The following is a 24,870-nucleotide window of genomic DNA, read 5'->3' on the forward strand; positions in this document are numbered from 1 at the left end:
TACATATAAAAGGTAGGCCGCTTGCTAGACTCCACTTCTATTTACCCAGCTCCCTTTCCAGACAGAACATAAATAACACCTAAGGGCAGCATGCAGGATGCTCTTGCTTCCTGATATGACAAAGTGTGATTGGACTCCTGGTCTTGGGTGGGGATGGGGGAAATTCATTTGGTAAACCAGCCAATTACGCTATAGCAAGTGCCTCAGCCTGTGCAATATGCAAAGTCTGCCAGGCCACAAATCAGTGAGGTCACTGGAAAATGAGGGAAATTGTGTGTTAGCTATATGTGAAACACGTGTAGGAAATAGAGGCTGAGGAGTTCTGCTGTACAGTGAATAAGAAGAAATCTGCATACTCTTTCAAGAATGGTTTTGCCATTTATTTTTGGTGTCAGTTATTAAGTACTTTATCGTGTCGTAATGCTTTAACATTTTTTGGTGACACACTCTCTCTGTAACAATGAGCTCAAAACCCCAAAATACATGCTTCATACAAAATTAAGTACTGATTTTTTTGTCTTTCTAGAAAGTCGCTGATTAATGTGTAGCTTGTAAAAAGTGTTTTTTGACATCAGGGGGTAGTAAGACCACTGACTGCCTGGAAACCAGAAAAGACTAATGCGTCTGCTGAAGAGGCATCAGCATCTTGAAAGTTTGTAGTTATTTTAAGTCTGTATCCAAAGGTAATTAGGATTAATAGCTACAAAAGGTGTGTTTACATATCATTTTATGACTCATTTAGACCAAATGACCATTCTACTAAGTTAATTTCACTTGTTTTTAATTCCAGATTTTCCCGGGCATGGGTGGAAAGCGAAGTGATAGCAGTGGATATGTTGGCTCCATTAGCAGAAAAATAACTTCTCAAACAGTTGTATGAAGCCAGCATTATATCAGCATCATAAGATGCTTCAAATAGAATAGCCATTAAGTTAATTTTAACACTGGTTCAATTTTTCACCCAATTTACGGAATCAGAGTAAAGCTTTTGAAGGTTAATTTCGCCAAAGATGAAATAGCTGAAGTGAATGCAATTATAACTTGTTAAGAAGTTGAACATTGAAGGTATTTTCTTTTGCAGTGATAATAAAAATACAAATTTTGGTGGAACACTGTGTTGTAGAACAAATAACATTCTTACTAAATTAAGATGTTTTATAGACAAGGAATGTACTTGGAATTGGCTGAGTGCACACATAATTAATAACTGTGTCGTTCTATCAGTTGAATTAGAAGCTATAGTTGTAGAACATTAAATAATTTTACACATACTCAGAAAAAGTGAACTCCAAAAATTTTGTGTCAAACTGATTTTGAGTACAAAATACTACTTAGCATCGTGGTACATACTTTCTCCTTTTGCTGCCTATTATTAAATAGATTTTAGGAATCTTTGAGCTTTCAAAGAACTGCTTTGTGAATCCACTTAAGGGTCCTAAAATGTTGTCGAGCTTTTGTGTAAGCAAATCCTCTGAGTGTTGGCTCCTTTGTTCAAAAGCAGCTGGAAATATTTAATCAAAGTTAAATGAATATTCACCCTACAACATCCGTTTTTGAATCTTTTAGTAAATTGCAATGATTGGAAACAAAGCCTGTAAGCTTTATCTCTACGAGGGGGGAGCTGAGAAAATGAAATATTGAGAGCTTAAATGATGCGCGACATTTAATATTCTAATTCTATAAGAGTGTCTGGGATATCTTGGTTTATAGGAAGAGTCTTGTGATGGTGCTCGTATGGTAACAAAGTGAATTTATATTCTGCCCTGCAATGGAATGCAATTGAGACCTATGATTTTGCAGCATCTAAAACTGGTGAACCATTCAAAAGAAACCGAAATAAAGACAACTTATTTGACACGTTTTGTCAAGGAAAACTACTCTGAGGCAAAAGGAAAGCATCTGTGAAAATATTTGAAGTGAAATATTTACTCATTTCAATCTGAAACGTAATTGAAATTGACAGGATCCTCCATTTAGCCAAATTTTCTCCACTCTTACTAGATATCTCAGCACTGGGAGGCAGAATGTTTTCTCAATTGAAAAATTGTTGTCTACAAAGAAGGGTCAATGGAAAGAGTTAACAATTTTAAATTTGTTAATTATAACATGCAATGCTGAAGAAAACTGCAAGCAATTTTATGGAAAAATCTATAACGATAAGATCATATTGAAAAATTACACTCTTCAGAAGAATTCAGTGATAGATACAACATTAAAAAGTGATACATCCAAGAAACTGATTTAAATATGTGACTATGCACGAAAAATAAATTATTATGCTTCTATTATTTTTAAGTGTTCAGATTATCAACATAAAGATTTTTTTGATATACACAGATATATATATCACAGTTTTAGAAAGAATTTTATTTTTGAAATTAGTTTTTGAGTAGAACAATTTTATGGTCCATCAATAAAATAAAATCAATTTTCTTTTCTTTTTTTTTTTTAATTTTTTTTTAAAGATTTTTTTTATTTTTTCCTTTTTCTCCCCAAAGTCCCCCGGTACATAGTTGTGTATTCTTCGTTGTGGGTTCTTCTAGTTGTGGCATGTGGGACGCTGCCTCAGCGTGGTCTGACGAGCAGTGCCATGTCCGCGCCCAGGATTCGAACCAAGGAAACACTGGGCCGCCTGCAGCGGAGCGCACGAACTTAACCACTCGGCCACGGGGCCAGGCCCAAAATCAATTTTCTTAGCCAATATACAAATATTAAAAATTTTTAAAAATAATTTTTATTACTTTTAGCTCCTTCTTTCATTCTCAAAAGTGTCCCAGTTTGGATGGCACATTGTTCTTGTGTTACCATCAGCACAGTTCACAAATGTTCTGGTTTCCCACCTTTCAGACCAGTGGTAGTCTTGATTGCTCTGCTCTTTTTGTAATTAGTCACAAGTACGTGTCAATGAAATGTGAGCAGAAGTGATGTGTGACACTTTTAAGAGCCAATACATGATGTGTCCTCTTTCTCCTGCTGCAGTGATCCAGGAAGTGTGTGTCGAGTAGGAGCTTCTGTTAGGTTGTAACCTTGAAGGATGATGGCCTGGAGCACAGCTCCTAGCGATGCTGTGTGAAAAATAAATGATGGAGTATGAGAAACACATACATACATACATACATACATACATAGATACATACATACATAGACCTTTTGATGTTAAACCGCTGAGATTTTGGGAATATTTATTATTGAAGCAAACAACCTACCCTAATTGATAAAGATAGTAAATAAGTTAATCTTCTACTTAATTAATTTATACCTCAATTTTTCCAAAAGAACTTGAGGTAGTTTATAAACAGCAAGATAAAATAAAGACAGGAGATTGAGTAAATGGAAAATAGGGATAGAAAATAAAAAAGTTAGAGGTAAGATTAGTTCTCAAAATGCGTTCCTGTGAATTTCCTAGTGGTAGGCCAGCATTTAGTCTATAATCTTAGTGGCCAACATAGGGAAATCCTGCCAGTAACTTATAAGGTATCTTACAACTTTAAGATTCATAAGATATTATACATACAAGATATTATATGTATAAGATACTATATGTATAAGATATATATAAGATATATATACATATATATATATATATATATATATATATATTTGTGTGTGTAAAATAGTACGCTATAAGATGCTTAGGAAAAACCTTAGACAAAAATGGGACACTGTATCAAACATTGGACAACTTTCCTTCCATAAATAGAATGTTTTGCGTGGCTCTTTCCTATCTCAGTTCTCAATGCAAGCAGAGGACATAATGGCAATGTTCAATGTGGAAAAACAGTAGGAGTTGATACGAAAGGTGATGGTTAAGCAAAACAGCCTGGATAAAGAGCTCTTGCTCTCCTGGTCTGATTCAACCTGAGCTTTAAAGAATCTACAGCATGATGCAGATCCTTTGGTCAATCCTTCAAGAAATATTTTTCTTCTCTTGAGGGCTCTTTTAATAAAAATCGTATAGGAAAGATGTTGGTTATATTTTCTGGCAAGGTCCTAGAGTGGAATCAGACCTGGCTCCTACCCTCCAGAATCTTCTACTCTAACAACAGGGCAAGATATACAAATAAACAAACACCGACAGAGTAGAAGGAGTTAAATATGGGAAGACTGCTACAAATAGTGTGTCCTGGGAGCCTCCAGAAAGGATGGCAGCTCTCCTAAGTGACGACCGAGTCATGCCCCCAAAGGGACGTGATTGGCACCAGCGGTCTTCACCTTGGCTGCCGTTTAAGGTGTCTGGCCGGTTGGCATCAGTGTCTCTCTAGACAGAATAGCTCCACATCCAAGGACTATTGAAAAGTCCTGAAGGAAGAACATGCTGTGTTGAATCAAGTCACGATGTCAACTAGCTGGCTGTGCCCAGGCAGCCATGGTGCTCTGAGTGAGCTCAGAAGGAGGAACCTCGGCCAGGGCTGGACAAAGCCTGTGAACCGATGACCCAAAAACTGGAATGTTTACAAGAGTCTATTTTTGTTTCAGATAAAACTGGAAACAGAGCCACTTGGGGAGCCAACCTCCCAGAGATTAATGGTGAAGGAGTGAGCTGAGGCTCACCGGGGAAGTATGTGGGACTCTGAGCTTACCAATATATTTCCCTGAAAAGCAAAGGTTGGGGGATGGAGGAAGGAAAATCCAGCCTGGGCCAAGGCAGAATCTGCAGAGGCTGGGTCCCCTTTCACAAAGAGGCCATCAGCATCTGTCTGTCTGTGTCTGCCCATCCACACTGGGCTTCACCAAGCACCCAGCTGGTGTCTGGTCCTGTTCCTGGCTAGGAGGATGGGGCAGGAGAAGGTAGGACCTGTTTTCTGGTCCAGAGAACATCCACCAGCAGAACACAATTGAGGGAAGCCCCTGACCCATATCAGAAGTGGTTTGGAGTTCAGAGTTGTGGGATTTCCTTTGTTGTTAACTCACCAGCCAATGAAAAAGCATGTCTTCCCTTCGGAAGGCTTTTCTTACTTGGTCAATCCAAGAGCTGTTGATGGAGAGATCTACGTGCCCAGCCCTGGGCTCAGTGTGTGCTGTTGGGGGGTATGTGTGGGGAGAGAGACAGAGCACCTCTCCACCAAATACTCCTGTAGCTAGTTCTCCGATGAGAATCACAGCCCTGATCCTGGAGGCAGAAACCCAGGCACCAATTAATCATCAGAGGACTGTCTGACATGGACCAGGACATCCAAGGACCTTGCTGAGAGTCATCCAGTTGAGAAGAGGCAGATCTGACTCCAGACCTGCTCTCCTTCCCCTACGCCAGGGAGGAGCAATGCTTCCTCCTTTCATCATCAAAGTCCAGGAGTCTGGATGGTGGGGAGATGTCCCTTCCCTCTCAGGCCATTCCCTAACCAGCTCCCTTTCCTTCTTTCCTTCCTGGCCTTGTGGCAACTTGGTCCCACACCCATCACTTGTTAAGTAACCCTCAAGCCTGAAAGTTTCTAAGGCTCCCAGCAAAGAGGTCTGGACTTTGCTGGGGAAATTTGGCTTCCTCCTGCTGTGAATGCCAGCTCTGTCCTCACCCCAAAAAGAAATGGGCCGGGCTCTGGATGTCCCTGGCTGATGGCCACATTGCTGCGTATGTCATATTCATGCTCCCCTCCCTGAGTCTGGCTGATAATCGGGACGTGAGGAGACTCGGCTCGCAGTGGGACCTGCTGGCATGACTCACAGTGTCTGGGGAAGCTGGTCAGTGATTTGACTGGGCTGGGAACCATGGGGGCCCCTCGGTGAATGCCTCAGTGCATAGGTCGTTTCTGACTGCAGGGGTGTGGTTTGGGAGTTGCATGTGTTTAGTTTGCAAGATCTTCAGGTCTGCTGTGCAGGAAGAAGTCAGCTTCAATCCTCAAAACCTGGAACAGAGTGAAAAGCAAGAGGACCCCTCCTGTAGTGTTCAGACCCTGACTTAGAGATGTTTTTAGCCAGGATACCTGAAGTGACTTTCCTTGTTAGTGACTTACAGAGAGATAATCAGCAGAACGACCTAGAAGTTTTTTGAAGGCACCACTTGTAGTACCAACCTGAAGTTAAGTGAGGTTGGTGCTCTGTAATCTTTAACCGGTTTCATGTGTGCCTCATCTCCTCATGAGGAAATCACTCCTGGCCTGCCTTAAAGCTCAGCTTTGTATGTTCAAATGTCTGTTGAAAAGATGTTTTGAGAGAAGCAAGACCCAGTCGAGAGAGGAGCTAGGATCGGTCACTGGGCTGGAAGCTCCTCGGTCTGCAAGGATCACACGGTCGTTCACACACAACCACGTACTGAGTGACCTCTGCTGGCTTTGGGTTGGCGGGGAGGCTGCAGAGACGAATCCGAAGTGATTCTGCCTTTCTGGTGCTCAGAGGCTAGCAGGTGAGATGTGACGCGTTTATAAAATACCATGACACCCAGGAGGCCTGGGGATGCTGCGAGGAAGGAAGCAGGTGTTCTGAGGCAGTTCAGCGGGTAGGCATCTAGAAATGCTTCCTGGAGGAGGTGTTGGGATGGTTAGTTTTGTGTGTCAGCTTGGCTAGACCATTGTACCCAGAGATTTGATCAAACATTATTCTAGATGTTCCTGTGAAGGTATTTTTAAGATGAGATTAACACTTAAATCAGTAGATGTTGAGTAAAGCAGATTACCCTCCACGATGTGGGTGGGCCTCAGCCAGGCAGTTGAAGGCCTGAATGGAAAAAGACAGATCTCCCTGAAGGAAGAAGGAATTCTGTTAGCAGCTGGCCTTTGGACACAAACTGCTCCCTGGGTCTCCAGCTGCCGGCCTACCCTGGCCTCCACAAGTGTGTGAGCCAATTCCTTAAAATAAATCTCTCTCTACATACGTACATGTCCTGTTGGTTCTGTTTCTCTGGAGAACGCTGACTAATACAGGTATCGATACCCGAGGACACTTTGGGGGAGTCCTTGCTAGTCTATGCGAATTCTTGGGCTGCACAAGAGCATACAACATTCTAGAGTATTAGGCCCTCACAGACCCAATTTCGGGTTTGTGAAGGGAGACCAGAGGCCTTTTTTCAGATATTGGTGGAAAGTGGTTGTCAGAGATGAAAACTTTTCTTTAGAAAAGTGACCACCTTGGTATAAGAAAGGCTGAAGAAGCTGCTGGAAATCCCAGAATAACAAGCCAATTGTGAGTCCAGCTGAAAAAATTAAAACAAAAACCAAGGTCAAATGAGCAAGTGACAAAGAATACCACATTAAGATGTTAGAAAGCTGAGCCCTTCCTAATTCTGAGACCCAAATAGCCTGTGAAAACTGCATCAATTCATTTTTGTTTTTGCTTTTCTAAAGACTATGGTATCCTTTTAAGTATGTAATATTAAACGAGCTTAGTATCTTTTCCCAGATTTCTAACTGTGTTGCTAAATTATCAGTAGAAAAGTTGTAACAGAAAATGGAAAGTTGATTCATTTTTCACTCTGCTGAACCCAGGGAGAAGGGAGATTTTTATAGTGACCGCTGGGAAGGGGGTCACTTTGTGGTTTTCTGTGGTTCCTGCAGCTTCCTGACTCACTGCAAGCTGGTGGTTTGCCTGAGAGCTGATGGTAGTCTGCCCTGATTTTATCCATTCTGACAGTTTTGTAAACATCTACATTTTTGTATGAATTTACTTCCTGCTTGATATACCTGGAGCAGTTTCTGTTCTCCTGATTGGCTCCTGACTGATTCAGCTTTTGACAACCCAAGAGCTGCTTGAAAACAGACCTTCAAAGATGGGAAGATGGGTTGGTTATCTGTGCAGGTTAGGTTTGGAGCTCGTGATGGCTTCCTGGTCAATGAAAGTGGAATACTGATAATGCATGGCTTACAGTGGAAAAGAGGTTTTTAAATAATCAACCAAAAGTTGCCTGGAATTAAGGTCTTATTGAAGGCAAAGCTTTGGCAGATTAAATGGCTGCTGCTACAGAATGCAATGGTGGAAGTCCAGAGTGTGAGGACTGTTGGGGTATAGGGGGTGCTGGCTATTTACAATGGCACCGGAAAGAAGGAAAGAAATAATCTCAGGGTCTTGAACCTTCTGAGTTCCAGTCATGGCCAGAGAATCAGAGGGGATCTGTGACTGCCCTAAACTAACTTCTTTGTAACTGCCTTTTAGTTTAATGTATCATAAAGTTTGATAGCTTGTTGTAGATAATAGCACATATCATTCACAGCCGCACCAGGTCTTTTATGGAACAGTGAGGACATTATTCAAGAAAGAGTGAGATCTGAGAATTGGTATGGGGACATTTGGGTAAATTCAGCTGAATCAGAGTAGCTCGACCCAAATCTCTCTGTGATTATTTTGCTATTAGAAGCAGCCTTCTTCACTGCTGTCTGAGGGGGCTGCTTTCCACTTGATTGAAGACCTTGCAAGAGGGTGCTAACTCTCTTTAAGATATATTTTCACCACCACTCATTGCCTCCAGACCCATAACTAAGGCAGATCCTAGCATGCCCGAGAGGGATGAGGTGGAAGTCCAACCCAGGAGGAGAAAGCATGCAGACCAGAAGAATGACAAGGTGACAGAGTAGGGAGGAAGCTATGCAATGTTGGATTGGGCCAAATTTATCAAGAAAGACGTATTTACCAACGATTCTTGATTTAATATGTTAGCTTGAGCAGCTCAGAGTGATTCCCGCAGTTTGCTTTCTTTTTGACTTAAACCCAGACTCAGTGGTGGCCTGCACAAAATGAAACTGAGATTCTAGAACTTCCTTGGTATAATGCAGGCAAAGGAATCAAAAGGCTTAAAGAGATTGGAATGTTGGAATGGATTTATCGTGTTCAACCCACTCACGCATCTTCTTATAGGAGGAGTCACCCAGATGTCAGTCTTTTTACAACATTGTTGAGAAATACATCGATGACGGAAGAATCAGTATCCTTGAAAAGCTTTGTGATGTCTGTCCTCTGGAGGCAGGGGTTCATGGGGGCAGAGATTACCATTGTGAAGGTTTTCTCGATTTCATGGGGGGTGATGGGATTCCAGAGTGGCAAATGCCAAAGGTCAGTATTTAACCTCCAGAAATAAAGTCATCGTGGTCAATGAAACTGACAGCAGGACTAGAGTGGTAATTAGAATCCCATTGTTGTCTAATTTATCATGGTATCCCTGGGGTAAATAGATGGGTAATCAGTGAACGCTTTCCTTGATCTATGTACTTGGGAAAGATTTTAGATCTAGTGAACAAAGTCCTGAATTGGGGCATCACAAATGGAAATTCATAGTCTCTCACTCAATTTCCAGGCCTATGGGAGCTATAGTTTTTAAAATGGTGGTGATATAACTTGGGCACCACCCTCCCACCTAGGAGTATCACACCTAACTGCAGGTGGAACATGTGTAGATAACCCATTTTGGATTTGCAAAGCCAATCCTTTAGAGTATGCTGTGACCCCCTAGAGCCAGTACTGGGCACAGATAAGGACTTACTGATGTTCAGGGCCTAAATTTGATGCACTTATGCATCCATCAGAATTGTTATTAATTCCTAGAGGGTTCTTGGTGGCCATCTCATCCACAGATTATTAACTTTTAAAGTTCACAGATCCTTTGAGAATTCAATAAAAATAATGAGCACATTCTCAAAAAGAATGAATGCACACTCACACAACATTTATATTCAATTTTTGGAGATTTATGGATCCTCTGAAGTTCCAGATTTAAAGTTTTCATATCTTAACAGCCTAGTGACTCAACAAAACAATGGACAAATATTCCAGACAGATAGAAAAGGAAATACACAGTCACAAAAATATGTAAAGATTCTCATACCCACTAGTGCAAATTATACCAAGGTACTATTTTTCACAAGTATTTGGCAGTGATGAAGATGTTATATTCCAAACTGTGTTTTCAAGATTTGCCCAGATCTTACAACTGGTGAATGATGGAGTTGGGGCTTGAACCCAAGGCCTCTGACTTCAAACCCCCTTTTCTCTTCGTTCAATAGCGTGGCCCTTGTGAGAGATGCCTTGTATAGTTGATTGGGTGTGTGGCATGGACTGATCAAACTCCCACACCTTGTTCTAGATCTCTCTGGAGGAGGCCATAGGAGTAATAGAATCACAAGGAAGAGAAAGTGAAGCCTTCTATGGCCTTCAAGCAGTTCTGGGCATATTTTGTCTTCCAGAGGCAGCCTTGCCTATCTGGCAGCCAGTTCCAGACCCTTGAGCTGTGGCCCGGGGCCTGACTGCATCAATATCGGCCAGGAGGATGAGGCTGGGACTATTTTCAGCTTGGGGAATTCATAGGCCCAAGAGAGGAGCGTTGGTAATCAATACTTCAGGCTCCAGTGTGGAGCCTGAGCCTGAGGAGGGGCAAGGTCAGGTGTGGAAGAGAGAGAGAGAGGAAGAGAGAAGGCTGAGGAGTGGCTGCCTTGGCCCTTGGTCTGCAGTCATGACCCAAATTTAGCATGGGCACCCAAGGACAAGTGAAAAATCATGAGGAGAGGTGAGAAGGAGAAAGGGAGGAAGAGAGAGAGAGACAGCAGAGAGAGCAAGGAGGAGGAGGAGGAAAGGAGGGAGAGCGACTACCTATTTGTGTATGTAAAGGTTCCCCTCTGAGACTGCTCTTCTTCTGGGTTAGGGAGAGAGAGCACGAACATTCTCCCTATTTCTTCCAGTACAGAATGGGGCATATAACCATTTCACTGTGTGTACAGGACTTCTAGTTACATAATGACTAAAAGCAGATAAAGACTCAGCCAAGAGAACAGCAAACCATGGACATGATGCTCATAAAAGTCCTTAGCCAGTCTCGGGGCTTGGCTGCCAACTTGCTCTGGGGCGATAGGGGTGAGTAGAGCCAGGCGTGAGGAGCCCTCCAAGAGCCCTGAGGAGGAGGCAGTGGTGCGGGGGGAACAGCAAGGAAGGCCAGCCCTTGACTGCCAAGAACAGCAGGTTGCAATGCTTAATGTCCATGCTCATGCCAGTGTGCTTAGGAACTGTTGTTATTTTTATGAGAAAAATGCAGAAAGGCTAATCTATCTATTTATGTCTGTCTGGAACCATGTAATTACTGAAGGGATGTTCTCGTGCCAGGATCCAGTCACGGCTCTTCCTCTCCCATGATGTCTGTGGGAGGCTGGGCCTGATGTTTCAGCTCAGCTCTACCGAGGAGCCTGCTGAGGGTTTTGGGCACCAATGGGATGAATAGACAGACAAAGGGAAGAGGACCTGGGAAAACCAAGATAATTGGGTCAGGTACTTTTGTCCATTTTAGAATTTTGGCAAGTGGTAATTTTAGGATATGTTCATGGATTCTGTGACTTCTGTCTGTAAAATAGAGGTCTTTTCCATGAATTCTGACTGTTCAAGTCAAGGTTTATCACCCGTCTGTCTGTCCACCCATCTACTCATCCATCCAACCACCCACCCATCCATCCATCCATTCATCCATCCATCCACCCATCCATTCATCCACGCACTCATCCATCCCTCCCTCCATCCATCCAACCAACCAACCATCCATTTGCCCATGTTTTAGGCAAACATGTCATAAGTCATCTTGTTGCCTCTAGAGATACAGAGGTAGATAAGACATAGACTATTCACTTGAAAGACTTAAAGTGTGAGGGAAGACAGAAATACCAGCCATTAAGCATGATGAAGTGTCACAGGTGCTATAATAGACTCTGTGTAGGTCTAGTGAGTCAAAGAAGGGTCTGGGAAGTTGGGAAAGCTTCAGAGAGCAGGTGACCCTTGAGCTGGGCTGTGGAAGCTGAGGGAATGTTTGCTATGGAGGCCTAGAAAGCATCTGCAACCCCACTAGGACTGCAGAGGATGCCCTGGGGTAGCCTCTACCTTCTCTGAGAATATCTTGAACTCTAACCGGAACCCATGATTTGTAAGGGTTGGGCTGGGCAATTCTCAGCCTGGCATTAGGCATTCATGGTGACCTGACCTCAAGCTACTATTTTCATTTCATCTCTGCTCCTCCCCTATACTCCAGCTACACTGGGCCGTGTCATCCCGTTCCTTGAGTGTGCCCAGCAGGTTCCTGCCTCCTCACCTGTGACCAGGTTGGTCTGTCTGTTTGGGCTGCCCTCATTTACCCCGTTAGGTTCTGCTTGAGACCTAGGACCTTGCCCTCCTTGGGGACTCAGTGATTGTGTTGAATTTATAAACGTATGCACAGGGGATTAAGTAGCTGGGAGACCCCTGTGAGTGCAGCAGTGTGTGTATTGAGGAGATGTGTGTGGCAAGGCTCGGGGATTTTGGGAGTAGGTGTAGCCTGAGAAAGAGTGGTGTTCTGGAAAGGTATGAAGCAGGCCTCAGGTCTATGGATTGGAGGAAGAAGGTGGTAGGCATGTCACCCACCGCCTTATACTCTCATCCTGTGGTCCCTCCACCCACTTGAGGGGATCATCAGCTATAGGAAGGTAGGCCTGAAAATGTCATGTGACTTTCTACCTTCCACATTCTTGAGATTTCTAAATCTGTTGTTCTGATATTACCCCAAATTTTGTAGCAATTACTTTTTCACAATGTCAACTCCGTGAACTATTAGAAGTAGGTACTAATGGTTCTGAGGGGCCTTATGAATGGATTGAGCTAATTTCTTGGTAGCATGGGACTGTGCCCCAGGAGGGGACAGGCGCTGGCTGCAGAGGGCAATTTGCTCTCCAGCTGGGGCCAGCTGGGCTGCAACAATCAGTTGTAGATCTGGCCCCTTCCAGCTCATCACGGCCTAATCCACAGGTGGGCTGGGGCTGGGTGTCTTCCGGAGATGCAGATGCATGGTGGTGGAAGCTGCCATGGATGTTCTTGGTGCACCATATGCTTCCCTGTAGCAGATGTTTGCTTATGTACCCTGTGCGTCCAGTTCTGTGCCAGCTGTGCCAAGCAGGGCCCAATTTCTGTATTAAGAAGGGTCAGACTAGTCACTGTCCCTGGGTGGCATAGGACTGGGGCAAGTTAGGCTCAGAGCATTGATGGGGTCCAGCACCAGGAGGGGCCCCCGTGGCTGAAGAGGGCTGATAAAGCTCCTGGAGAAGGTGTGACCAGAGCAGGGCCTTGAGGCATAGGATTTCGCCAGGTAAAGGCTAGATGTGTCTGAGGAGGGACAGGGCATAGTGACTTTTCTCTGGCTGGCATAGGAAGGAGAGGGCTGGGAGCTGCTTTGCACATTTGTTCCTTTGTGGGCCTGGGTCGCTGGAGACCCATCTGGAAATGTATCATAATTAGCTGTCTCTTAGAGGCTTGCAAGGGGAGACCCTGCAGGTAACACACCAGGCCGCCCAATGCCAGCGTCAGGGTCCTGAAAACTCAGGCCTTGTGAGGGCCTGGGCAGGCAGCTCAGCTCCCTACCCTGTAGTTGGGGATGCTGAGACCTGGGAGGCGTGGATGAGCAAAAGCCACACTGTGGGTCCACAGCAGAGCAGGGGCTGAAATTTAGAGTCTGGACACACTCCTGGAGCTCCTCAGCAACAAGGGCCTTCCTAGATCGCCCCCCTCTGCTTTTTGAGCCTCATCTCCAGCTCCTCCTCCACCTACATTCTGCACCCCAAACTGTGCCAGTCCTCATGGCCCACACTGTCCCACACCTCAGTCCCTGGGCCGGCTTCTGCCTCTTGGAATGCCCTTGCCTCCCTTCTTTCCAAGGACTCCCTTTCATCCTCTGCTCCTGTGTTTGTCACTCTCTGGAGCTGCCCCACCTCTGTGCTTCCGCACCACATTTCACCCCTCCCCCGCAGGGCTCGCCTTACTGCAGGTCCGAGGAAACAGTCACTGCCTAGACTGTGAACTCCCTGCGGGCAGGCCTTGGGTCTTATTCTTCTCGCTATTCCCAGGGCGCACAGGGTGCCTAGTGAATGTGCTGGATAAACAAGTGAATGTAACTGTCCTGGCCACACACCCTGTGTCCCTGCTTTGATCTTCCTCTGGCCATGCCCTTCCCCAGAGGACAGGCATCCAAAGTGATGTTCCCAACAGGAACCTGGTACCAGGTTCCCCTGCTATGCCAGCGGTCCCAGGGTGCCTGGAATCCTCGGCTCAGATGGCCCTGAGACCAGCTCTGGGACCTTGCTGGGACCTCCTGAGCTCCGATGTGGACACCTCCTAGGCCCTCACGATGTCCCTCACCAGGTGGGATGGAGCTGGAGCCAGGGACAGGAGGAGGAGTGGGGTACAGGCTTTCAGTAGTGCTCCTGCTCCAGGCCCTGTGCACGTAGAGGCGGCCTGAATGAATGAATTCATTCTGTGCAGAGCTGCATGGGCTGGGGACCTGAGAGTGAGGCTGAGGCTGGGAGGGTTTTCAGGACAGGTGGGGACAAATGGTGGAAAGTGATGTGGTCTGGGGTAGACGAGCCTGGACCTTCCAGACTATTGAGTCTTTGTATTTCATCACCCTCATATTAATAGGTAATATTTTTTGAGCACCAACTGTGGGCCTGACCTCACATTAAGGGGTTTGTAGCATTTATAAATTTTAATCTTCACAGTGGCCCTTGCGGTGGGGACTAAAATTGTTCCAAATTTATAGAAGAAGAAACTGAGGCTCAGAGTTACACAGCAAGGACTCAGACCCCCCATCTGTGACTCTGACTCCATCTGAGCTTTTGACTACTCTGTGCATCCCCTCTCAGGGGGAGGCCTGTGGTGAGTGCGCTCAGCATCCTGGGGTCTCTGAGCCAGGCATCTGCCCTTGGGCAGGAAAGCTGCAGCTTTAGTGGGGCCTGGCTTGGAGGGCTGCTCCCTCCCTGTGGGAGGGTGGACACCTGAGCCATCTGACGGTTGGAGAGTTGGAGGAGGGGGCTCTGGTTGGGGGCAGGGGATGGGGGCAGGAGGCTGGCCTGGTATGGATCTGTGAGCTGGGCCTGTGGGTACTGAGAGCTTTTCATTCGTTCTGCACACCTCGCCTGGAAAGTCAGTGCTAGAATCAAGCGTCCTTTCTTCCCCTCAGACTTGAGTTGGGACCTCAGCATGAAGTTTTGGATTCTCTCCACATGGAGATATCCAGAAGCGCAGCGTTTTTGCTGCACCATGGCAGACTGCATAGCAACAATAGTATAACATTATGATATGATGATGGTGATGATTTTTACAATGGCCACTGGGCCTGAATTAACCCCGCTGGCTGGTTTTTGCACCCAGTCTGTACAGATGCTATTCTGGTGTGCTTCTCAAACATTAGATCCATTTTCACAGTCTGTGCACTTCAAGATCTCATTCCTATCAGGGGTCAGGGATTTGTGGAGGTCAAGAAGGACGAGAGGCGGTCCAGGGTTTGGCAGGAGTGTGTCCTTTATCCTGGGGTTTTGATCTTCATCTGCCTCTCACCATCTCACAGCTGCAGCTACCTGGGCTGGACACTCAGTCTCTCAGAGCCTCAGTTTACTCATGTGTAAAATGGGAATTTTCCTAGAGGGGTCGTCATGGGTGGAAATGGTGGCACACGGTTGACGTTTAGTGGCAACACGTTACTGTCATTCTCCCTTTCTTGGGCTGTTAAGGGAAAATTGTTCTTAGGAGTCAAGCCACTGTCTCCCATGTGGGCTCTGGGTTTTCTTTCCCGGTGGCACATGCGTGTGGGCAACAGAACAGTAGGATTTCTGCCCGGAGCCAACGCTTAGTTCACGAAGGAGAAGGGGGTTTGGAAAGCCTCACTGGGCCTCCACGAGGCCCTGCTGGAGGCCTTGTTGGAAAGCCTGCATTTTGTGTGCGAGAAAGAGTGAGAAGTAGCACCAAAGATCTCCAGTAACTCTTCTGATCTTGGGGATTATTATTCATTATGTATCTTTTTTTCCTTCAGAGAGGGAAAGAACATGGACCGTGCCAGCGCGCTGTCACAGGCAGGCAGAGATTTATTGCCCGCCCTGTTTTTTGGGTTTCCTCCTGTCCTCATCCAGCCTCTGAGGGGAGCACGAGGTTGCCGAGCCACCCGCAGTTGGCGGGTTTGCAAAGATTGGAGGCTAGGCTTTCGGCTTTGGGGCAGGCATAGCCCCAGTGTTTTGGACCATCTTTTCCCCAAGCTCTGTTTAACTATCCCCCCAGCTCAGCTGGCCTGGCACTCGGAACCAGCCATTGTGTCCTTGGTGACTCACTCACACCACACTGCCCTGGAAATTCTGGACGTAGTGGGTTCCAGGGACATTTTCAGTTTTATTTCCAATGGTAAAACATTTGGTGTTTGTCTCATGGTTCCTTCAAATCCCTGGCTCCCTGGTGGAAACTGCCTTCCGCCGGCAGGGGCTGGAGCGGGCGGCATACCTCATTCCCTTCTCTGCTCCCAGGAACCCACAGACCAGGAGTTCCCAAGGGCCGGCAGGGTCTCACTCATCTCCGTGTCCCAGCACCCAGGAGGTGCTCAGTGAATCCATGGACAGACACAGCCGAGTGAGCACCAGGGGCTGTTCCCATCCTCACTTGAACCCTGGAAGAAGGACCGAGCAGACCAGGGTCTCAAGCAGAGGTGGGGCAAGGAAGGGTGGAGTCGGTGAGCAGAGGAGGCAGTGAGAGGGGTTCTTCTGTGGGGTGGAGACGAGAGAGGATGCAGGAGGTCCAGGAGGTACTGGGGCCTTGTCACCTTCCTCTAGAGCACTCGCCATCTTCTCTTCGTGACCTCTCACTTGCATTCCTTCTGCTTGGGAGGAGAGGGTGGCTGGGGCCAGCACTGGGTTTCCTGACTAGCCTCGTGCTGGGAGCCTGCGTCGCTGGCCCTTTCTTTTCTCCCACTCCTTTGACCACAGCAGCCAGACCACCTGGGCCCCTCAGGACATCTGGTCTGTGAAGCTCTCAATCTGAGCCAGTCTTGGGGGCTCTGTGCCTCAAACCCTCCCTTAGCCTGAGCCCTCCTTGAGCTCATGGCACAGTCTGGATCAATTCCTCCTTCCCCAGCCCCTTTCCCTCCAAGAGCCTTCTTGATTTCGGAACCCTTTTTGCTAAAATAAGGGCCTAGGGAGAGAGGAGGGTATGAGCATGAGGACAAAGTTGGGTGGACCAGGTCCCCAGTGCCGGGGGTGAGGAAGGCAGCCACCTGCTATGTTAGTGACTTTGAGAGGTAGAAAGTTCTTCCTTCTTCTAAGCAGATGTCTGACTCCAGGAAGCAACCACCAGTGGCTCTGGTTCTGTTCTCTGAGGCTCTGAATAATTATTATCTCTCTACCCAGCCGTCAGCCGGCGCTCCAGTTCCCAGGGGAGGGCCCAGGATGATTGCCTCGTTCTTAGTGGTCTGGGAGGCACACAGCTTCTGCTTCTTGGCTTCTTATAAGCTTGGGAACTGCTTGTCTTATAAGCTAGGAACTACATTTTTTTTTTTTTTTTTGAGGAAGATTAGCCCTGGGCAAACATCTGCCGCCAATCCTCCTCTTTTTGCTGAGGAAGACTGGCCCTGAGCTAACATCCGTGCCCATCTTCCTCTACTTTATGTGTGGGACGCCTGCCACAGCATGGCTTGACAAGCAGTGCATATGTCTGCACCCAGGATCTGAACTGGTGAACTCTTTGGCCACCAAAGCAGAACGTGCGAACTTAACTGCTGCGCCACTGGGCTGACCCCAGCTAGGAACTGCTTTTGTGGGACAGTGGCAGATAATACCCTCTGAGTTGGCTTGGGAGCAGCATGGGTCTGCTGAACAGGAGTCCCTCTCTGGTTGAGTCCAGTGAGGGCTCTCTTCCCACTGTTCATATGACCTCCCTTAGTGCAGGGCTTGAGGATGGGGGCCTGGCCCCCAGACACCAGCTTCCACTGCATTTCATTAATTCTCTCACTCTCACTTCATCTCATTGACAGCGCCATGAATCGGGAATGCCTTGGCCCAGGGCAGGGACAGCCAATCCAAGACCACAGGGGCAGTGAGTGGGGAAGCAGAGCAGACCTCTGCTATCTGCATCCCCAGTCTGGAGTGCTTGCTTCCTTTCCTCCTCTCCACAAAGAAGCCCCCTACTCCATTCTCCCTGCTTCTCCTCCCTGCGAGGCCGAGTGAGAGTGGAGGCCCTGGAAGACCACCCCTTGCTGCCAGCCCTGGGGTGGGATGGGGCGGAGGGACTTCCCTGACCGCACATCTATGTGAAGGCAGACGGCGTCTGGTTTCATCCTTGGCTTCTTCTCCCACTGAACTTCCTTTCTGACCTTCGTCTCTCTTTTAGATTTGGGTTTCACGTTTGCCCCTCCAACATCACTTCATCAGATCTTAAAGTCTGGAAAGATAAATCCAGTTAATAGGTTGCTTGAAAGTGCTGTAAGACGTGTGTGGCTGGAGCCAGATGCCCCCTCCCAGCTCCAACTCCCCTCCGCCCCCCAGCTTGTGCTCAAAGGCTCTAAATCTGTGTGGGTTGGGGTGGCATCTCCTATGACTTTTAAGCTTTGCAAGAGCCTCAGGGAGGGCACCTTCCAGGGGCTGGTGGCTGACAGCTCCTGCCTCACCCGTGTCCTCTGTCTTGGGTCAGTCTGTCCTCCCTAAGCCCCTTCTTCTTAGGAAGCTGCTGTTCATATGTTCCATTTCTCGTATCAAGCAACTGTCTTGCAAACAGTGTTGTTGGTAATTCATAGGAACGGCTGTTATTTTTGGAGGCTGGTGCGTACAAAGACCAGCCTTACACCGGAGGCACTTTTTTTCCCTTAACTTTCCTCATATTATTGTAGAAATTACAGAAAAATATTTGGCTCGTCATATTCAACAATATATATGGCTGATTCCCTGTCATTGTGTTAATCCCAGAAAAATAAACCTTTGGCATGTTGCAGACTTTCCCCGGCTGGAGGGGAACAGGGGTTCCTATGTGTGTTGGAAGCCATTAAATGTCTTTCTGTGTAGCATTGTGCCTAGCATGATACAGGCGTGATTAAGTGGACCGGGTTGGTGTTCAACGTTGTGTCTCAGTTGTGGCTGAGTGTTGGGTTGTGTTAAAGCTGTATACGATCTTCAAGGATTGGGAAGTTGGGATAGCTGATAGCCTGAAGGCCAAGATTCAGGATTGGGCTGGGGGAACCAGGCAGGGCTGGGAATGCAGCTGGACTTATTTCAGCAGGAAGAGAGGGGTCTGCTGGCTATGCCAGTGAAGATGCAAGGCATGTCAGTGATAAGAAGACCCCTTGGGGGTAGTTCGCGTGTTCCAGAACACACTATAAAGTGACTTTTGCTAAACCTTCAGGCAATCTCACATTCTTTCTTTCACTGGAGCTGGGCAGATGTGACTGTGTCCATTTTATGGATGGAAAATGGAGGCCCAGGAAGGCCGAATGACTTGCCTAAAGCCACATGGGAATATATAGGTCAAGCGGAGACTTGAATGGAGGCCTCACGATTTGAGGGCAGCCTTCCTTCCTCCTCACACGGCTGTGTTTTCCCTCTGCTGCCACTTGTCTGTATGACTGACTGCTCCTCCGTGGTTTGCTCCGTTTCCTCTGCTCTTGGAGGCACCAGGAGACAGCTGTGTCCTGGTTCAGTTGACTCTCTCAGCAGGTACCGCTCTCCTTTCAGCATCTGCTCTGCCCACTAACGAGCTGTTGTCTCCCTTACGTGACAGGTGCTCACCATCACCAAAGCTGGGGCCGTCCCCAGCCACCCCCGGACATGGTGGGAGCTTGGCCCCTTGAAGCCTACAGCCTAGCTTTCCTAGTGCAGCCGGAAACATAACTCTTATTTCCTGGCTCCAGGGTCTGTCCCTTTGAAGGAGAAATTGCTGTTTTCCTCCTTGAGAATCATCTGAACCAAAGCTGTATTTCAGTTTATTGACTTGGCTTGAACATAAAACCACAGGTGGTGAAAACACAGCCTTCCCGGCTTGGGGCCCATTCCTTTGGGAAAATGGAGAAGGAAAAACTGGTCTTTTCACGGCCACTGTCCTTCTGCCATGAAGGAAGTTATTGCCAGGTCTGCAAGCTGAACCAGACTTTCCTTGGAGTCATTTGTGGCTCATGAAATTGCAAGAGTTTCCTTCAATTGGTTGTAATGTTCCTTGGAATTTACAGTCTGGGATGTTCCCCAGGGCACCATTCTCTCGCAGGATCCCCACATGTGATCCCTGCATTGTCCAGGGGATCGGGCCAACAAGAGGCATGGATGGGCACATTGGTCCTCTCCCCAGTTATCTGTGGGATTGTGGAGGGGTCAGCACTACGTGTTCTCAAGGCTCTGGGAGTTTTGAAGTTGGTTTCCAGTTCAGTTGGTCATTCCCAAATTGTTTTTGTTTTTGTTGCAGCAGGCAGAGCTCATTCACTGAGTTAGAGAGAAGCTGGATGGTGGGGAGTGATGAATGCTTTAAGAACATCTATTTGTTTTTAATCTGTCTCTCTGTCATTTATCTATCAATTCGTTCATTCTATCTTATTCTTCCTTCCTTCCTTCTATCCATCTGTGACTCATCCATCCATCCATGCATCTTCTTTCTCTTCCTCCCCCCTCTCTCCTTCCTTTCCTTTCTCCCCTCCTTCCATCCATCCATCCCTCCCTCCATTTTTAAGAGCTATATCTGATCAGCTGGCACAGACACATACTAGTTCGTAGATTATGTATACTCAACAATGTCTATTATTTAAACAATTTCAAAAAATGTGACCTGTATTTTCCCATTTTTATGGAGCATAAATTTGAACCCAGAAATGAGTTGACCATGTAGTTAAGACTTTGTAGTTAAGAAGGCCATTTGTCTTTAGCAGAGACTTACAAATGGGTCTTTGCTGACACAATAATTCATAACTTGGTTTATAGGTGCTTTTGTACTTCCTTCTGAATTATAAGCATGGTTGCAAGGCCTTGGCCTCACTCTCCAGTCTGATGCCTATCAGTTCCCCATTCCTATTCCAAGCTCCAGTCATAATACCTTGGTTATGGCATCTGGAACACAATATACTCTTTCATGCTGCCATACCTTTACACAAGCTGTTCCCACTGCCTGGAATGCCCTCATTTGTCTTATTCACCTGCTGATTTCCTTTCAACCCTTGAAAAATTACTTTGGACAACACCTCCTCTGGGAAGTTCTCCCTGATACCTCCAGGCAGTGATAAAGTCACCCTTTGTGTTCTTACAGCTCGTAACACACTGTACTCCATTATCTGTGAGCTCCTTGAGGGTGGGAAGTGGGTCTTGGTCATCTTTATCTCTCCCATCAAGAATAAACCTGTACAGATGAAATGCAAGTGAATCTTATTGGAGACAGAGAAGATAATGGATTTCAATAAGAATTTTATACTTAATCCAAAAGTGTGCTATATGCAGTATGTTGTGTTGGGTCACGATGTTATCTGGCACGTGTACTGAGCCTGAATGTGCACACTTGTGGATCCTGGGAAGGCTCCCAGGCCATGCTCTCTCTCTTTAGTCCTCAAAGAATTTACTGCCAGGAGATTGAGACTGTGGCTAACAGGAATGTGGGTACTTCTAGATTACATTCAATAATTTAAGTGAACAGCAAATGCACTAAGAGCAGCATGTAAAATGTCCAGACTTTGATGATGAGGAAAGCCAAAGAAAAGCCACAGAAGTAGCTCTCACTTACCGGGTACTTCCTTCTACTTAAGTCAGCACCTCTGCCCCAAGAGACTCTGAATGAATTGGGGTCTTGGCAAGAAACAGATGGAAGTAACCAAGGAGAGTTTAGTGAAGGGACTATTTACAAAGCATGTGAAGGACAAGGGCCACCACTAAGGGATGATGAAGCACCCTGGGGCAAGCAACAGTGGGGAGAAAGTGGAGGGAGGGGCAGCTGTAGCTGAAGCTATAGGCGTAGTCATAGCCTTGGGAGAAGCCTGCTGGAGAGGAGCTGGGGACTCTGGTAGAAGAGGCCACAGTTTGGCAGCAGGGTGGTGGGGGAAGGGCGTAATAAGCACCCTTATCTTACTCACCTCCACTCTCTGCTTTAGTGCTAGCACCTTCCACTGGCCGAACCCACCTGGAAGCCAGAGGGCAAGGGAGCCCATCTTTGCAGCTCCACCTGGCCACCTGCACATTGGTATGCCCATCTGCAAATGAGCAAGCGTACTCCCAAGGACCATCTTTGTCCCTGCAGGGGTCTTTATGTACAAGGGTTTGCTTTCATTCCTAGGTGGGTTCATGTAGGGATCTGAGGAATGGAGTCTCATACAGGTTGGTAGAGGTCAGTGATTTCCCAGGAGGACACAATTCCTGCTCAGATGGGCAGTGCCTCCTTCAGCTCTGCCTTTCCCCGGTAGATGCAGAGGGGGCTTTGGTCTCAGTAGCTGGGAGGGGCAGGAAGAGTGGGAGCAGACAGCCTGGCCAAGGAGATGGGAGAGGCTAGGGAATTCTGTGTAACAAAATACCTTGGCACACCTGTAGGTGTGTATGAATTGCAGAATGAGCTACTCTCTACCTGGACATATTGGGGCTGAAAGTAGAGAAGCCGTGTGGTTTAGTCAAGGGATATAAACTTTGGGACCTGAGCCTGAATCCTGGCTCTAACACTTGCCTTTAGAGAAGTTGCTTAACCTCTCTGAGCCTCAGTTTCCACGACTGTAAGATGGGGATAACGATTCTGACTTTGCAAGCTTACTGTAAAGACTGGAGAATGCATGCACATTACTTACATGTGGTGGGGAAGGGCAGCTATTGTGTACTAAGTACCCATTTGAGCAGCTCTGGCCACCCGACCTTGTGTTTCCTTTGGTCCATGGCCTCTCAAACCTTTTTGCTGTGGGCCACCCCTAGGTGAATGACTTTGGGAGAAACTAAGGCAGCTCAAGAGTTATGAAAATGTTCAGGCCCGAAAATGGACTTGTTTTTCACTTTCCCACAAGACATACTTACTAGGAAAAGTTGAGGAAAATTCGATGCTTAGTTTACAGTCCCAAGAACATGAAAAAGCTCCTCTGCCAGTTTGAAAAAAAAAGATGGATGTTGTTTCTGGGAGAAGGAATGTCGTACAGTGGCTCAGGCAGGAGACGGTGAGTCAGATGTGCTGAGAACTGGGCCAAGCTGGCCCTTCAGACCCCCTGTGAGTCAGCGCTACCCACGAGGCTGGGCGGGCAGCGGGCCCAGCGGGACTCAGAGCCAGGTGTGGTCTCCTACTCTTGTAACTGCAGCTGCGCTGTCCTGTCACCATCTCTGGGGACATCAGAGAATGCCGCTCTCGGTGGTGTCAGCCATGGCAACTCGGGCAGTTGCTGATGCAGTCATGCCCCCTCCCTCCTTTTCTGTAAAGTTTATCTGCTTCTACATGAAACCCTCAGCCTCTCTGCCCAACCTGACCACACGCGCCTGCTGCGGACTCGGAAGTTCTCCGTGGCATCTTTATCCCTGGGGAGCTGTTGGGGGTGGTGCTTGCTGACAAAGCCCAGTAGAAGAGAATGTTCTATTTTGGGGCCTTTGAAGAGTGAACAGTGAATGTACCTGGAGCTAGAAGGCTGTCTTTCCAGCTATCCTAGAGAGACGCAGGCTGCAAAAAAATCAGGACACAGAAAACCAGACATTCTAGTCACAGCGGGGAGAAAGCATCCATGGATGATGGGAGGTTCTGGCGGCCTTGATGAGAAGTGTGCCCTGAAGGTGAGTAGAGCCAGGATGCAGGGCCCATTTAGGAGATTTGGTTCCAGTCCAGACTCCGCCCCTTACTTGAATAAAAGTTGACCTCTCTGATTCCATTATTCCTCACCCGCAAAATGGGGACTTTTGAGGATTAAGATAGTTATGTAAAGCACATTATGATCTACAGATTTAAAAAACAAATAAAGCCTATTACTACTATTAGATAAGGAAAGGAAGGATGGAGAGGTTGAGTGACTTGCCTGAGGTCACACAACTACTATAGTTAGAGCCAGGACCCAAACACAAGTCACCTCTTTCTGTTGTTCTCTGTTGTCTTCCATTGTTGGAGGAAGACACAGAATGTTTTAACTAGTCGGTCATTTTAAGCTCAGGATGCGGGTCCTTTGTGGCTTAGCTGAGGACCTTGGTCTCTCTGGCTTGCAGCCTCTGGAGAGTGGGCATGTCCTGGGGGTGAGTGACTGTCATGGGTGGAGGGTGCTGTCGCCCTTGGGGGAGCTGCGACCCCAGGGGTGGATGTCAGCTGTGAGTGCCAGCTTCCGCCTTATTGCTCCTGTCCTGACTCCTCTGTGGCAGAGTTTGCCTGTCTTCTCCCTTGTCCCCAGCACCCACTGTTTCCTTCCGTCATGGCATTTACCATGCTGTAATGGGCTTCTTGGTTTTTGTCTGTGTCCCTCGTCAATCTGTGAGCTCCAAGGGGGCCAGGACAGGTCTCCACCATCTTGTCCTCCCACAGCTGTAGGTGGACACCCGACCCAGGGCCTGGCCTGCAGGAAGTGCTGGAGTAGCTGGCCAAGCCATGTAGAGGGTCTCTCAGCTGCTGAAGGGGCTGTTACCCACCCTTGGGGCTGGTCAGGTGAGGAGGGAAGCTTATGGGGTAGATGGGTTGGCGGTGGCAACCTTGCGAAGTGCAGAAAACATATATCATTGTGCATATTTGATGCTTTTCCTGGAAGGGCGTAAGTGTGGGAGCGATCTCATTTATGCCAGTTGGGGTTAGCTGTGTGGGTCAGGTGAGGCCTGGTCAAAAGACCTCTGCTCTGCTGTGAAAATACGTCCTCCACGGAACTGAGTTTCTGACCAGCCTCTGGGTCATGTCTGGTCATAGCACCCAGGTGGGAAGATCAGGGGCATGTCAGAATCTGGCTGATTCTTTTCCTCAGGAGCTTCAGAGGAAGAGAGGGGGCTGAGTGGGGTGGTCTCCAGCCCCACCCTCCACCCCCATTTCAAACAGGCCACCTCTGGTGTATAATAGGAGTTGAGGTTCCATGTGGCCATTTAAAGACAGAGATCCATGAAACCACAGGTCAGAAAGAGGAGGGACCAGTGTAAGACCACTCATGTGAGTTAGCACTGAGCCAGGGCTGGAATCCAGGTTCTTGAGTGTCCAGCTTAAATAGTATTGTCTCAATTTCTCCTGCCCTTTCATGAGATTCCCTTCCTAGTAAACATGGGTTTG

The sequence above is a fragment of the Equus caballus genome, chromosome 15 (assembly GCF_041296265.1).
Source record: "Equus caballus isolate H_3958 breed thoroughbred chromosome 15, TB-T2T, whole genome shotgun sequence".
Lineage (NCBI taxonomy): Eukaryota > Metazoa > Chordata > Mammalia > Perissodactyla > Equidae > Equus > Equus caballus.